The sequence below is a fragment of the Vulpes lagopus genome, chromosome 19 (assembly GCF_018345385.1).
Source record: "Vulpes lagopus strain Blue_001 chromosome 19, ASM1834538v1, whole genome shotgun sequence".
Classification (NCBI taxonomy): Eukaryota; Metazoa; Chordata; class Mammalia; order Carnivora; family Canidae; genus Vulpes; species Vulpes lagopus.
In genome coordinates, this window is record NC_054842.1 from 26,120,318 (window position 1) to 26,135,095 (window position 14,778).

Consider the following 14,778-nt stretch of genomic DNA (forward strand, 5'->3'; position numbering starts at 1 on the left):
GTTTGCTTCATATATTTTCATGTTGTATTTTGTTTGGTGCATAAATGTTTATCTTCTTGATTAATTGATCCTTCTTCATCTCTTGTAACAGTTTTTGACAAAGTCTATTTTGTCTGTTATTATAGCCACAGTATCTCTCTCTCTCTCTCTCTCTCTCTCTCTCTTTTTACATAGGATATCTTTTTCTACGCTTTGACTTTCAATTTTTTGTGTTTTTGAATCTTACGATTTGGATCTTATGGTCAACATATAGTGATGTAATTATTTTAATCCTTTCTGGTAATCTCTCTGCCTTTGATTGGAAACTTTAATACAGTTAAATTTAAAGTAACTGCTGATAAAACAGTACTTCTGCTATTTTGTTATTGTGTTACTTATGTTTTTTACCCTTCCTCTCTCTCCTTCCCTCCATTACTGCTTTTTCTTGTGTTTATTTATTTACTTACTTATTTTTTTGGTAATGATTGTTTGAATGCCTTCTCATTCCCTTTGTGTAATTTTTTTTTAAGATATGGTCTCTGTGGTTACCATAGGAATTATATTTAACATCTTTATGACAGTCTACTTCAAGTTGATACCAAAACTTCATAGCATACAAAATATCTGCTATTTAGCCCTGTCTTTTTTCCCTTTTTTATTTTATGTTTTTTAAGAATTTTAATTCCAGTGTAGTTAACATACCGTGTTAGATTTGTTTCAGGCGTACGGTTTAGTGATTCAGGAATTCCATGTATTTAATTGGTCCTCAAGATCAAGTGTACTCCTAATCCCCTTAGTCCCCTTCCCCTGTTTCACCCATCCTCCCACCCCCTTCTCCTCTGGTAACAATCAGTTTGTTCTCTCTAGGTAACAGTCTGTTTCTTGGTTTCCTCTCTGTTTTTTGACCTTTGCTCTTCTGTTTCTTAAATTTCACATAGGGATGAAATTATTGGCATTTATTTTTCTATGACTGACTTCCTTTTGCTTATTAGCATTATACTCTCTAGCTCCAACCATGTCATTGCAAATGGCAAGATTTCATTCCTTTTTATGGCTGAATAATATTCCATGGTGTGTATGTATGCATAAACATATACACACATACATACCCAGCATGTTCTTTACCCATTCATCTGTTGATGGACATTTAGGTTGCTTCCATAAATTGACTATTACAAATGTTGCTGTAATAAACATGGGGGGTACATGTATCCTTTTGAATTAGTATTTTTGCATTCTTTGGGTAAACACCTAGTAATGGAATTTACTGGATCATATGTTAAATTCTATGTTTAATTTTTTGAGGAACCTCCATACTGTTTTCCACAGTGCCTATACCAGTTTACATTCCCACCAACAGTGCATGAGGATTCTTTTTTTCCTCCATTTCCTTGCTAATAGCACTTTTTTATGGTGTTTTTTACTTTAGCCATTCTAACAGATAAGAGGTAATATCTCACTATTGATAAGAGGTAATATCTCACTATTGATATACTTTTCTCTGATGATGAGTGTGAGCATTGTTTCATGTGTCTGTTAGCCATTTGTATGTCTTCTTTGGAGAAATGTCTGTTCATATCTTTTGCCCATTTTAAAATTGGATTATTTGTTTTTTGGGTGTTGAGTTTTTGTTATTTATATATTTTGAATGCTGACTCTTTATTGGATGTATCATTTGTAAATATATTCTCCCATTTAGTAAGTTGTCTTTTAGTTTTGTTGGTTGTTTCATTTGCTGTGCAGAAGCTGTTTATTTTGGTATAGTCCCAATAGTTTATTTTTGCATATGTTTCCCTTGCTTCAGGAGACATACCTAGAATGTTGTTATAGTCATTGCCGGAAAAATTACTGCCTGTGCTCTCTTCTAGGATTTTAATGGTTTCCTGTTTCACATTTAAGTCTTTAATCCACTTTGGATTTATTTTTGTGTATGGTGTAAGAAAGTGGGCCAGTTTTATTCTTTTGCATGTTGCTGTCCAGTGTTCCCAGCACCATTTGTTGAAGAGACTGTCTTTTTCCCATCAAATATTTTTTCATGCTTTGCTGAATTTATTGAACTATAATGGTGGATTTATTTCTGATCCACCTATATTTGATCTATAGGTCAATGGAACTGTGCCAGTACCATACTGTTTTGATTATTTCAGCTTTGTAATATAATTGTGAAGTCTGGAATTGTGATACCTCCAGTTTTGTTTTTCTTTTTCAAGATTACTTTGGCTATTTGGGTTTTTTTATGGTTCCATACACATTTTAGGATTGTTTGTTTTAGATCTGTGCAAAATGCTGTTGGTATTTTGATAGGAATTGCATTACATGTGTAGATTGTTTTGGACTTTATTTTTGTTTTTTGTTTTTGTTTTTGTTTTGGACATTTTAACAATATTTGTTCTTTTAACCCATGAACATGGAAGGTCTTTCTCTTTCTTTGTGTCATCTTCAGTTTCTTTCATCAATGTTTTATAGTTTTAGAGCACAGGCCTTTCACCCCTTTGGTTCATTTTATTCCAAGGTATTTTATTCTTTTTGGTGCAGTTCTTAATGGGATTATTTTTCTAATTTCTCTGCTGCCTCATTAGCGTATAGAAGTTCAAGAGATTTCTGCACATAGATTTTTTTTATCCTACCACTTTACTGAATTCAGTAATTCTATTATTGAATTATTATTCATTCCTAATATTTCTAGCAAGTTTTTTTGGTGGAGTCTTCAGGGTTTTCTTTATATAGTATGTCATCTGAAATACTGAAAGTTTTACTTCTTCCTTATCAATTTGTATGCCTTTTATTCTTTTGTTTTGTCTGATTGCTGTTGCTAGGTCTTTCAGTACTACATTGAATACAAGTGATGAAAGTGGACATTGTTTTCTTCTTCACCTTAGAGGAAAAGCTCTCAGTTTTTCACCATTGAGTCTGATGTTCTATGTGTTTTTTTTTTTTAATATACAGCTTTTAATATGTTGAGGTATGTTCCCTCTAAACCTACTTTATTGAAGGTTTTTATCATGAATGGTGGTTGTACTTTGTCAAATGCGTTTTCTCCATCTATTGAAATGATCATATGGCTTTTATCCTTTCTCTTATTGATGTGATATATCACATTTATTTGCAAATATTGATAGACCCTTGCATTCCAGGAGTAAATCTCATTTGATTGTGATGGATCCTTTTTTTTAATGTATTGTTGAATTCAGTTTGCTAATGTTTTGTTGAGGATTTTTGCATCTGTGTTAGAGATGTTGGCCTGTAGTTTTTTGTTGTTGTTGTGTCTCTATCCTTTTTTGGTATCATGATAATGCTGGCCTCATAGAATGAACTTGGCAATTTTCTTTCCTCTTCTGTTTTTTTTTTTTTTTTTTTTTTGGAAAAGTTTGAGAGGAATAGGCATTAACTCTTCTTAAATGTTTGGTAGGATTAGAATTCACTTGTGAAGTTGTCTGGCCCTGTACATTTTGTTGAGAGATTTTTTGATTACTGATTCAATTTCATTGCTGGTAATTGATCTGTTCAAATTTTCTATTTTTTTTTTTCCTGCTTCGGTTTTGATAGGTTATATGTTTCTAGAAATTTCCCATATATTCTAGGTTTTCCAGTTCATTGGCATATCATTTTTCATAATAGTCTCTTACCGTCTTTTGTATTTTTTGTGGTGTCAGTTATTTCTCCTTTCTCATTTCTGGTTTTGTTTGTTTGAATCCTATGTCTCTTTATGGTTTTTTTCTTTGTTGATTTTTTTTTTTTTTTTTTTTTTTGATGAGTCTACGTAGAGGTTTATCCATTTTGTCTGTCTTTTCAAAGATCACTTCCTGGTTTTATTGATCAGTTCTATCCTTTTAGTGTCTGTATCATTTATTTCTGCTCTAATGTTTATTATTTCCTTTCTTCTGCTGGATTTGGGTCTTGTTTGGTCTTTTTCTGCCTTCTCTAGGTGCAAGCTTAGGTTGTTTATTTGAGATTTTTCTTGCTTCTTGAGGTAGGCCTATACTGCTATAGACTTTCCTCAAAGAACCGCTTTTGTTGCATCCCAAGGGTTTTGAATTGTGTGTTTTCATTTTCATTTGTCTCCATGTATTTTTTTTAATTTACTCTTTTATTTCTCAGTTGACCCATTATTAAGTAGCATGTTATTTAACCTGCCTGTATTTGTACTCTTTCCAGATTTTCCTGGTGCCTGATTTCTGCTTTCATAGTGTTGTGTCAGAAAAGATGTATGGTATTAACTTCATTCTTTTTGAAATTGTTGAGACTTGTTTTCTGACCTAATATGTGATCCATTCTGGAGAATGTTCTGTGTGCATTTGAAAGAATGTATATTTTGCTATGTTAGGGTGGGATGTTCTGAATATATATTAAATCCATCAGGTCCAGTGTGTCATTCAAAGCCATTGTTTCCTTGTGGATTTTCTTTCTTTCTTTTCTTTTTTTTTTTTTCTTTTTAAAGATATTATTTATTTATTTGAGAGAGAGAGAGAGAGAGAGAGAGGCAGAGATACAGGCAGACAGAGAAGCAGGCTGCGTGCAAGGAGCCTGATGTGGGACTTGAACCTGGAAATCCAGGATCACACCTTGAGGCAAAGGCAGGCGCTCAACTGCTGAGCCACCCAGGCGTCCCCCTTGTGGATTTTCTGATTGGGTGATTTATTCGTTGATGTAAGTGGGGTGTTAAAGTCCCATTTTATTATTGTATTATTACTGATTAGTTCTTTTATATATTTTATTAACTATTTTATGCATTTGGGAGCTTCCATGTTAGGTGTGTGTGTGTGTATACACACACACACACATATATATATGTTATGTCGTCTTGTTGGAATGTCCCTTTAATGATTATATAGTGTCCTTCCTTGTCTCTTATTAGTCTTTGTTTTAAAGTTAATTTTGTTCAATATAAGTATTTTTACTCGAGCTTTCTTTTCACACCCTTTGTGTGTGTTTGTGTATGTTCTCTGTTCTTTTCTTTAGTGATATACTTGGATTCCTTTCTCTTTATTTTTTGCGCATATATTGTTGGTTTTTTATTTGTAGGTACAATTACATTTGCAGATAACATTTTCTGCATATAGCAGTCTGTGTCAAGTTGGAAGTCACTTAACTTTCACCTATTCTTTACTCCTTTCCCCCCATACTTTAGGTATGTAGTTTCATACTTTGTATATTTTTATTTTGTGAATCCCTTGATTTATTTTTAATGTTTGTGTGCTTTCTACTTTTTTTTACTTATACTCTTTCTTTTCTATTCAGAGTCCCCATTAACATTTCTAGGCTGATTATGAACTTCTATAGCTGTTGTTTGTCTGGGGAACTCTCTATCTCTCCTATTCTGAATAATACTTGCTGGATAGATTATTCTCAGCTGCAGATATTTTCCTTTCAGCCCTTTAAATATATCATGCCACTCTCTTCTGTCCTACAGAGTTTCTGTTGAAAAATCCACCTGTATCATTATGGGGTTTCCCTTTTATGTGACTTTTTCTTTTCTCTTGCTGCTTTCAAAATTCTTTATCAGTGCTTTTTGCCATTTTAATTGATATGTATTTTGGCGTGGCCCTCTTTGGGTTGATTTTGTTGGGGAAATCTCTGTGCAAATTGGATATGATTTTGTTTCCTTCCCCAGATTCAGGAAGTTTTCAGTTATTATTCTTTCAGATAAAGTTTTGGTTCCCTTTTCTCTCTCTTCTTTTTCTGGGATCCCTATAATGTGAATGCTTGATGGATCGAATTTCCTAATTCTCTTTTCATTTTTTAAATTATTTTTCTCTGTCCTTTTCAGCTTGATTGCTTCTCATTACTCTGTCCTCCAGGTCACTGAGGACAGAGTAATGCTTCCTCCAGTTTGCTATTTATTTCATCTAGTATATTTTTAATTTCAGTTACTGAGTTCTTAATCTCTGATAGATTCTTCTTCATCTCTTTGTTAAGGGTCTCACTGATGGGGATTCCCAGGTGCCTTAGCGGTTTAGTACCTGCCTTTGGCCTAGGGTGTGATCCTGGAGACCCGGGATCGAGTCCCATGTCGGGCTCCCTGCATGGAGCCTGCTTCTCCCTCTGACTCTCTCTATTTCTCATGAATAAATAAATAATAAAAAAAAATCTTTAAAAAAAGGGTCTCACTGATGTCTTCCACTATTATGTCCAGCGAGTATCTTTATGATCATTACTTTAAGTTCTTTATTTGGCATATTCATTATCTCTGTTTCATATAGGTCTCTTGCTGTGATTTTTGTTGTGGTCTTTCATTTGGGACATACTCCTCCGTCTCCTCACATTGTCTAACTCTCTGCTTCTCGGTGTTAGGAAAATCAGCTATATCTCTTGCTCTTGAAATATATGGATGGGGGTTGCACTTTTCACAAGGTAGTGCTGGTCCTTTTCTTCCACAGGGGACACATAGTCACTGTGGATATTGGGGGTAGCCAGGGCTGCTCTGTAAAGTGCATGTAGGCAAGTGGTACAGTTTTAATAATGTGCTGGTGTCCTCCATGGCAGGTGACCAGTCACTGCCTCTAGGACCATGACCCCACAAAGTGTGCAGTTGGAAGATGCAGTGCTGGCAAGATTTTACAGGTCTTCTGGAGGAGGGGCCCTGCAGCACCAGGCTTGAGGCAGGCTCAGCTGAGGGGACAGGGTGTGGTGTATGCAGCAAGGTAGTGAACGCAGGCACTGCACTGGTTTCTGCAGGTTGACCTGTGTTTATGCTAGGTGATAGATGAGGAAAATGGTACCTGCCTGTTCCTTTGCTCCTGGAGAAGTCACTCAGTAAACTCTGAGATTAGTAAATAATTCTCCTTCCCGTATGCCATGAGCATTTTTCAAACTGCTTATTTTATGCTATATTTCTACCAGCTGTTCTTGTGTTGTCTCTTTAATGGCAAAGACTCAGTTTCCTATTACCCTCCTGGCTGTCACAGAACTGAACCTACTAATTTTTAATGTTCTAGGCTTTATATCCCACTAGTTAAAAGAACCAATGAAATTTAGCCCCTCTGGTTTTCAAAGCAAATATTAGGGAGTGGTCTTTCTCTTGCAGGCTCCCTGGTATGGCATTCTGTTTCTCCTCCCTCATTGTGCCCATGACTCTCTATCTTTGGTGGCCAGACCCTTGGGGTTTAGCTCCTCACAGTGTCTTTGCCCTCCTACCCTCTTTGATGTTGCCTTCTCTTTACATTTAGTTGTGGATTTTATTCTACCAGCCTTCAGTTCATTTTCTGGGTCAGTTACACTGATGTGCATGCTACATAGTTGTATCCATGGGACAAGGTGAGCTTAAGTTCCTCCTACTCCTCTGTCTTTTATGGAAGTGTTCTTCTTCCCTTTTTATATTGTTATAAGTTACATTTTTATACACTTTTGCTCTGTAGCATAGATATATAATTTTTTATGCATTTGTTTTGTATCTTATAGGAAATTAAGTTTGGCAATGCAAACCTTAAATACAGTAATACTGGCTTTGTATATAGTAATGTATTTACCTTTATCAGAGATATTCTTCTTCCCACAGCTTTCAGTTACTGTCTCTTGTCCCTTCAATCTGAAGGATTGCCATTAGCTTTTATTTCAGGGTATGTGTAGTGATATTGGACTCCTCTGCTTTGTGTTTCTGGGAATGTCTTAACTTCTCATTACTTTTTTTTTTTTTTTTTTTTTTTTGAGTACCAATATGGGGCTTAAACTCACAACCCTGAGATTGACACTTGAGCTGAAATCAAGAGTCAGACACTTAACTGACTGAGTGACCCAGGAAACCCACTATCTGTTTTGCTAGATATAAAATTTTTTTTGGACAGTATTTTCTTTAAGTATTTTATTTTATTTTATTTTATTTTATTTTATTTTATTTTATTTATTTATTTATTTATTTATTTATTTATTTAATTTATTTATATTTTTTTTGCAATTAGCAAGATGGTTTATTGAACATTTGCGCAAACGGGCTCTCAGCCTCCTAGGAAGAAGAGAGCCCCGATTAGCAATTACAGGTATCTTTTAAAGGTAAAAGAAAAAAAACGCTTCAAGACAAAAGAACCGCGTCGCATAGCATCCAGGTTGATTTCTCAGAAGGTCAACATGAACCTATTCAGGGACATTCCAATCAGGGTGTGGGGGGAAATGGTTTTCTTATCACAAACAGAATGCTTTTTGTTGCTAAAACTTCAGGAAGGCACCTGGATGGGCTGCCTCTGGATTAGGGCTGATCCTACTTACAGGGCGGGTTTCTTCATTCCCTCCTCTTTGTTTGGGCTGATTTTAACCTTAAAATCTTAGGGAACATTTACTTTTTCAGTTTGGAGGGCCCGACATTGTTAATACCAGAGCTTGGGTAATAGACAATCTTTCTCGAATGAACTGGAGCAGCCGGTTGAGGATGCAGGGGCCGAAAGTTAGCAGCAGGAGCAGGATAACTAGAGGGCCCATAATGGTAGAGATTAGGGTGGTTAACCAGGGAGACTGATTAAACCAGCTTTCAAACCAGCCCTGCTGGGCCTCCTGGTCCCTTTGTCTTTTATTTAACCTTTCCCTGAGTTTGGCCATGGAGTCTCTGATGACTCCAGAATCGTCTGCATAGAAACAGCATTCCTCTCCCAGGGCCGCACACAGTCCTCCCTCTTTCAGGAATAGTAAATCCAAGCCTCTCCTGTTTTGAAGTCCTACTTCTGAAAGTGAGGTGAGGGATTGTTCTAACTTAGAAACGGACTGCTCTAGTGCCCGTAGATCCTCATCTACAGCTGCCTGGAGTTCTATATGACGTCGTGAGCCCTGGATCAGAGCAGCTGCGCCAGTACCCACCCCAGTAGTGACCCCTAGTCCCAACATAACGGCTAGGGTTAGGGAGACAGGTTCGCGCCGAAAACGGGTGGGATGTTCATCATACTGATTTTCTAGAGTTTCAGCAGGGTGAGAGAACACCCTGGGTATGATCTGCACCATGACACAGAAGTCGTTTGAGCTATTTAGAACCTTAGCCGACACACAGGGGGTGAGGCCTTTGTTGCATGCCCACCAAGTTCCCGGCTGGGGCTCCAGGTAAGAATCAGTCCCCAAAATCGGGGTGGTAGTGTTGCAGAGTCCCTGGTAGCCCCGGCGGGGGGGGGGGGGTGTTCCTATGCAGGTTCCCTGTCCTGAAACTTCTGTAAGGGTGAGCTGTGGTTGGGAGTCAGGTGTGCATCCCTGAGTGCTAGTGATGTTATTATAGGTCCCTGAAGTAGCAATTCCCTCATAATAAGGGGGGGGGGGGGGATGCAAGGCAGAGCCAGCAGGATTTAGTTACATCGGGGCTGGTTCGATTAAGGGCCAGGAATGCCCCTATGATAAGATTAAACAGTCGTTGTCCCGTCTCGGGGGATGACTGAGGGGTTGGAGTGACCCGAAGTTAGTGGGTGTGGCACTCCCTGCAGCTAGGGCCGGGGCTGTTAGTTTAGCAGGAGCTCTTTGTTCCCGGAGGACCGAGGACCGCTTTAGGCCCGATCGCCACGGGGTCTGGGGATTCTATTTTTAGTTTAATTCTGAATATAAAACCATCATCTGTTCTTTCTTTGTATAACCTGAGTCCCCACGTATATCCATTGGGCCAGTAAGTAGCCCTTTTCCCGGGCTCCGTGAAGGATATCCGTAGGGGATGACATCACCCTTGGCAGGGCCCATAATTAAGGGTTTTCCATTTGCTAAATGCCGGGTGAGTATAGTTAGCCTTGACAGTGATGTAATCCCAGGAGGAGGAGGGCCTCCGTTCTGTGTCCCCCGTAGTTTCGCACCCCCAATTTTTACAATAGAAGTATTCCCCTCCTCCACAGGTGGGATTTAGCCTGCGATCTCTGTGGTACCCGGGACAGACATAAAAGGGAAGAGTGCTGAGCATGGCCCTTCTGTCAGGCGTGCCACATCCTCCCCATGGGTCTAATCCCAGTCGCCCTGGAGGGCTTTCTTGGTTAGGGGCTCTAGAGGTGTCGAAGTATCCCTCTAGGTCCCATGGGCTAGGGGCCCCGATGATTAGCTTGCATAGGTCAGGATATAGGTTAGGCCACCAGGTTCCCACGGGGGCGGTCTTAGTTATAGACCAGACCTCGTCACCCCCAGACGTTAGTACCTGCCAGGTTAACCTTTTGAGGGCATGAGGGTCACCTTTGGCGGAGGTGAAGAGCGCTAGGAGAGGTAGGAATATAACAACTGTCATTGAACAATTTTTGAAAGTCTTATCTTGAGCGGGATTTCGGTGCAGTGGAGCTTCCATTGGGGTGGCTCGTCCGGTCCGTCCTGGCTGGCGTCAGCGGTGCTCGTTGATGGGGCGCACTTGACGTGTGAGGCGTGGACCCAAGCAGCAATGCCATCTACCTTTAAGGCGGTTGGGGTGGTCAGTAGTACAGTGTATGGGCCCTTCCAGCGGGGCTCAAGCGTCCTGGACTGATGTTTCCTGATGTAGACGGAGTCACCGATCTGGAACGGGTGTGGGCCGGTTGTGTCTCCGGGGCGGTAGACAGCCGCAAGGGGTTTCCAGATCTGGCGCTGGATAATCTGGAGCGCCTTTAGCCTGTCCTGGCGATAGAGACGGAGCCGCTCCCTCCCAGCAGCAGTATCGTAGTCCCAGGTCGGTTGAACCAAGGGGAAAACATCCTCGATTTTATTAGGCAACTGGGTGGGCCTCCCATCCGCCCCGGGGCCGTTTTTCTGTAGACGCGCTGTCTCTCCTCCGCGGTGAGGAGAGTCTGCAGGAGCTGATCAGGGTGTCCATTGGGTCCTGGCTGAAAGACCGGGGCCTTCACCTCCTACCGGTTTTAGGATTGAGCCTGGGGCGTCTCGAATCCCAGAGGAGCCCCCAAATGTTGGACCCTGGCTCACGGGTGCCAACGTGTCCCGGTGGACGCCCCAGAGACTCAGACCCCAGACAGGCAGATGCAATTAGCAAGAGGGTTTATTGAACGTTTGCGCAAACGGGCTCTCCGCCTCCGAGGAGGAAGAGAGCCTCTTTAAGTATTTTAAATATACATCATCCCACTGTCAATTGGCCTGCATGTTTTATGATAAGTCATCTATTAATTTTACTGAGGAATCTGTGATGTGACATATTCTTTGTTGCTTCTTTGAGGAGTCTCTCCTTGTCTTTAGCAATTTGCTTTTTATGTTTCTTTATATGTGTGTCTGTGTTAATTATACCAAGAGTTCTTTAAGCTTCCTGGATTTGTAGATTTTTGTCTTTCATCAAAGATAAAAATGAGGTTCCTACCTGTTATTGAACCACTCTAGTTAGTGACTTTTTCATTTCAGGTATTTTATTTTTCAGCCCCCAAAATCATCCCTTTTTTTCCTTTATTGATAATCTCATTTTGCTTAATCGTTCATTTATAAGATTTCCTTTCTTTTTTTTGTCTGTGTTTTTTCTTTTTGTTCTTCAAACATCTTTTAAAACAGTTTTGTCAAAATTTTTTTCAGATAAATTCAATTTTTAGCTTTCTGAAGGATAGTTTTTATCAATTTATTTTACTTTTTTTGTTGAGCCTGGCTTCCTCCCCCCCCCCCCCCCCCCCCTTTTTAATGCTATGTGTTTTCCTTTGTTGTTGATGACTGGGTATTTGAATATTATAATTTGGTAACTCTTGAAATTTAGATTCTCCTGGTATTTGCTATTTTCTATATTCTGTTATTTCCCACCCTATTATTTATTTTTGCAGAGATTTATTCTTTCGCATATGTAGTCACTGAAATCTTTATTTCTTAGTTTATGTTCAGCTAGAGTTTTGACAGATAATTTTTTGAAAGCCAGGAGCTAAAAAGCGAATAGGAACCAAACAAAAAACCAGAACCTCTCTTCTTTGCGGATTGGTTCTGTGCCACAGCAATCCTTCATCATTTAGCCAGGGTTGCATTCATCTTAGTGACAAGTTTCAGGTGTAGGATTTTGGTCTCCTGCTTGTGCTGGGCATATATATTTTCCTATATACTTGGGTGCTTTTGAATGTCCTAATTTACCAAGGAAACTCTCTCACCAACTCTTACTGCCAGGTCTTAGGTGATTTTTTTTTTTTCTTCAAGATTTTATTCATGAGAGACACAGACCCCCCCCCCCCCCCCCACACACACACACACAGAGGTAGAGACACAGGCAGAGGGAAAAGCAGGCTCCATGCAGGGGGCCCACGTAGGACTCAATTCTGGGTCTCCAGGATCACGCCCTGGGCTGAAGGCAGTGTTAAACTGCCGAGCCACCTAGGCTGCCCATTAGGTAATTTCTTTAATGTTTCAGTTATAATCTTTTGCCCTAGGTATCTGCTTCTTCTTAATTTAGCTTGCAGTGTGTTCAAGAGCAATCCCACTGCTTTTTTCAAGTTAGACAAAAAAGAGATTGTTTTGTGTCAGTGTCAGTCCTTCAGGTAGCTCCTAAACAAGTTAAAACAGAATTACATAATATTTTGCAAATATGGTCTGCTCTACTCCCTCAAGAACCTCGTACTGGTCTCCCACACTGGGAACTGCATCCCTCTTCAAGACTGCTGCTGTACCAAGGAGTTGGTAGGCTAAGGGCAAGTAAAAATGCCACAGCGCTTTCAAGAAATCTCTTTCTCATTCGTTGTTCATTTGGTTTTCATAAATCTTGGATTGTTTTCCAGAATCATTGCAATGTCGGTTTTGACACTTATTGCTTGTTTTCCAGAGTTTTTTTTGGGAGTATGAGAATTTAGAGTTATATATTCTTCCACTCCACTGATGTCACTCTGCTTTCTTTTTGAAAATTACTCTATTAATGATACAGGAATAACAAAAATATTATCTTCTTAAAATTACTCATTTGAAATATTATTTATTTAAAAGTTTCTGTATTTGTTTTTATATCTGATTTTACATTACCTAAATAATAAGTTTGACCCCCACTTTGGCCCTGAAGAGGCTGGATGGGCAACTTGGGTACAGTAGCTGTAGTCTGGGTGGTGGCATCTCCTCTTCCTCACCGCAAACACTGGTAATGATGTAAGGGGCCAGGGCACTTGGTGAGACTGTTTGTGGGCTCGCTTTGCCTGAGCCTAGTGTCTATTTAGCTGGGTTGGAGGATGTGGATGCTGAGGAGCCTGCTCATCCACTCCCTGTATGTGAACATGAAAAGTAGCCTTTACAGGCTGGCAGAGGCCGAGGCCAGCAGGAAGGAGAACCTCCAGTGGTTGGTGTGCAATAGAGAGAAATGTGAATCTCTCTAGGCTCTCTTTGTTCAGAGGTACCTTAAGGAATACGATCTTCTTAACAGCATTGAGAAATTGGACTGTCTCTTTGTCCGATTATATCACTCTTTAGTGTCACCTGTTTTTAGTCTATTTATGTCTACAATATCTATCACTGGGTTGCAAAGAAGAGGCTCAGTGTTTGCATTTTCACCAGATCAGTTTTGAAGACTGCAAAAAATTAATCCAGTCTCATAGATTTAGGAGCTGGAGATGGAGAAGTCACAAAAATCATGAACTCTCATTTTGAAGAAATTTATGGAGCTCTCTGAAAATATGGCATCGTCAGAAGAAGAAATATAATGTGCTTGGTATAAATGAATAGCAGAATTCAGGATTCCAGTATGATGTCAGTTGCTTTAATTTGCTCGACAGCTGTGATTAGCCCCAGCCTTTGTTAAAAGATATCAGAAGTGTCTTGGAGCCAACAAGAGGCAGAGTCATCCTTGCTCTGGCTTTACCCTTTCATCCCTATGTGGAAAACATAAGTAGCAAGTGGGAGAAACCATCAGAAATTTTAAAAATCAAGGGACAGAATTGGGAAGAACAAGTGAATAGTCTGCCTGAAGTTTTCAGAAAGGCTGGTTTTATTACCAGAGCTTTAACCAGACTGCCATACTTGTGTGAAGGTGACATGTGTAATGACTACTTTCTGGATAATGCTTTGTTTTCAAATCGATATAAACACATGGAAGCCTAAGTCTTCAGGCCCACCCAAGAATGTACACTCCAGAAGAGGGTCTGTGTTTATGATTATGTGAAGGGAGGACCCTTTGGGAACTGCCATTATAAATACCATGCAGTGATTTAAATAACGAAAGTACGAATTACTTCTTTGTAGTATATAAAAGGAATGTTTTTAAAAACCAAAAATCCGGGATCCCTGGGTGGCGCAGCAGTTTGGTGCCTGCCTTTGGCCCAGGGCGCGATCCTGGAGACCCGGGATCGAATCCCACATCAGGCTCCCGGTGCATGGAGCCTGCTTCTCCCTCCGCCTGTGTCTCTGCCTCTCTCTCTCTCTCTGTGACTATCATAAATAAATTTAAAAAAATTTAAAAAAAATAAATAAAAATAAAAAATAAAAACCAAAAATCCAACCAATTCCAAATTGAGGAATTTTATCAACTCTTTACTCAGTAATACAGGTCACACTTCAGTTATGGAAGATATTTTTTATACTTAATTGCAGTAAGAACTCATTCCCAGTCAAAGCAATATTCACAGCTTCACGTGGAACCAATAAATATGCATTTTTTAAAAAAGTTATTTTATTTTATTCATGTGAGAACAGAGAGAGAAAGAGGCAGAGGCACAGGCAGAGGGAGAAGCAGGCTCCGTGCACAGAGGTCCATGCAGGACTGATGGGGGACTCAATCCAGGGACTCCTAGATCATGCCCTGGGCTGAAGGCAGGTGCTAAACTGCTGAGCAACCCAGATGTCCCTGCATTGTTTTTAATAAAAGGAAGACTGGCAATAAAGCTGTCCATTCACTTGCAAACATTTGGTTATAAGGTAAAACCACTGACACTCTCACATATAGAAATTCTTTTTGCCATTATTCAAAAAATGTTTTTAGGGACGCCTAAGTGGCTTAGTGGTTGA

At 39.6% G+C, this 14,778-nt stretch overlaps 1 protein-coding gene and 1 pseudogene across 7 annotated transcripts in view; both read left to right on the plus strand.

Annotated features, from left to right (window-relative positions):
- TBC1D5 (TBC1 domain family member 5) overlaps window positions 1–14,778 on the plus strand; it is a 535,195-nt gene that overhangs the window by 254,775 nt on the left and 265,642 nt on the right. The gene's annotated exons all lie outside the window — the stretch shown is intronic.
- LOC121479018 lies at window positions 6,488–14,123 on the plus strand (annotated as a pseudogene).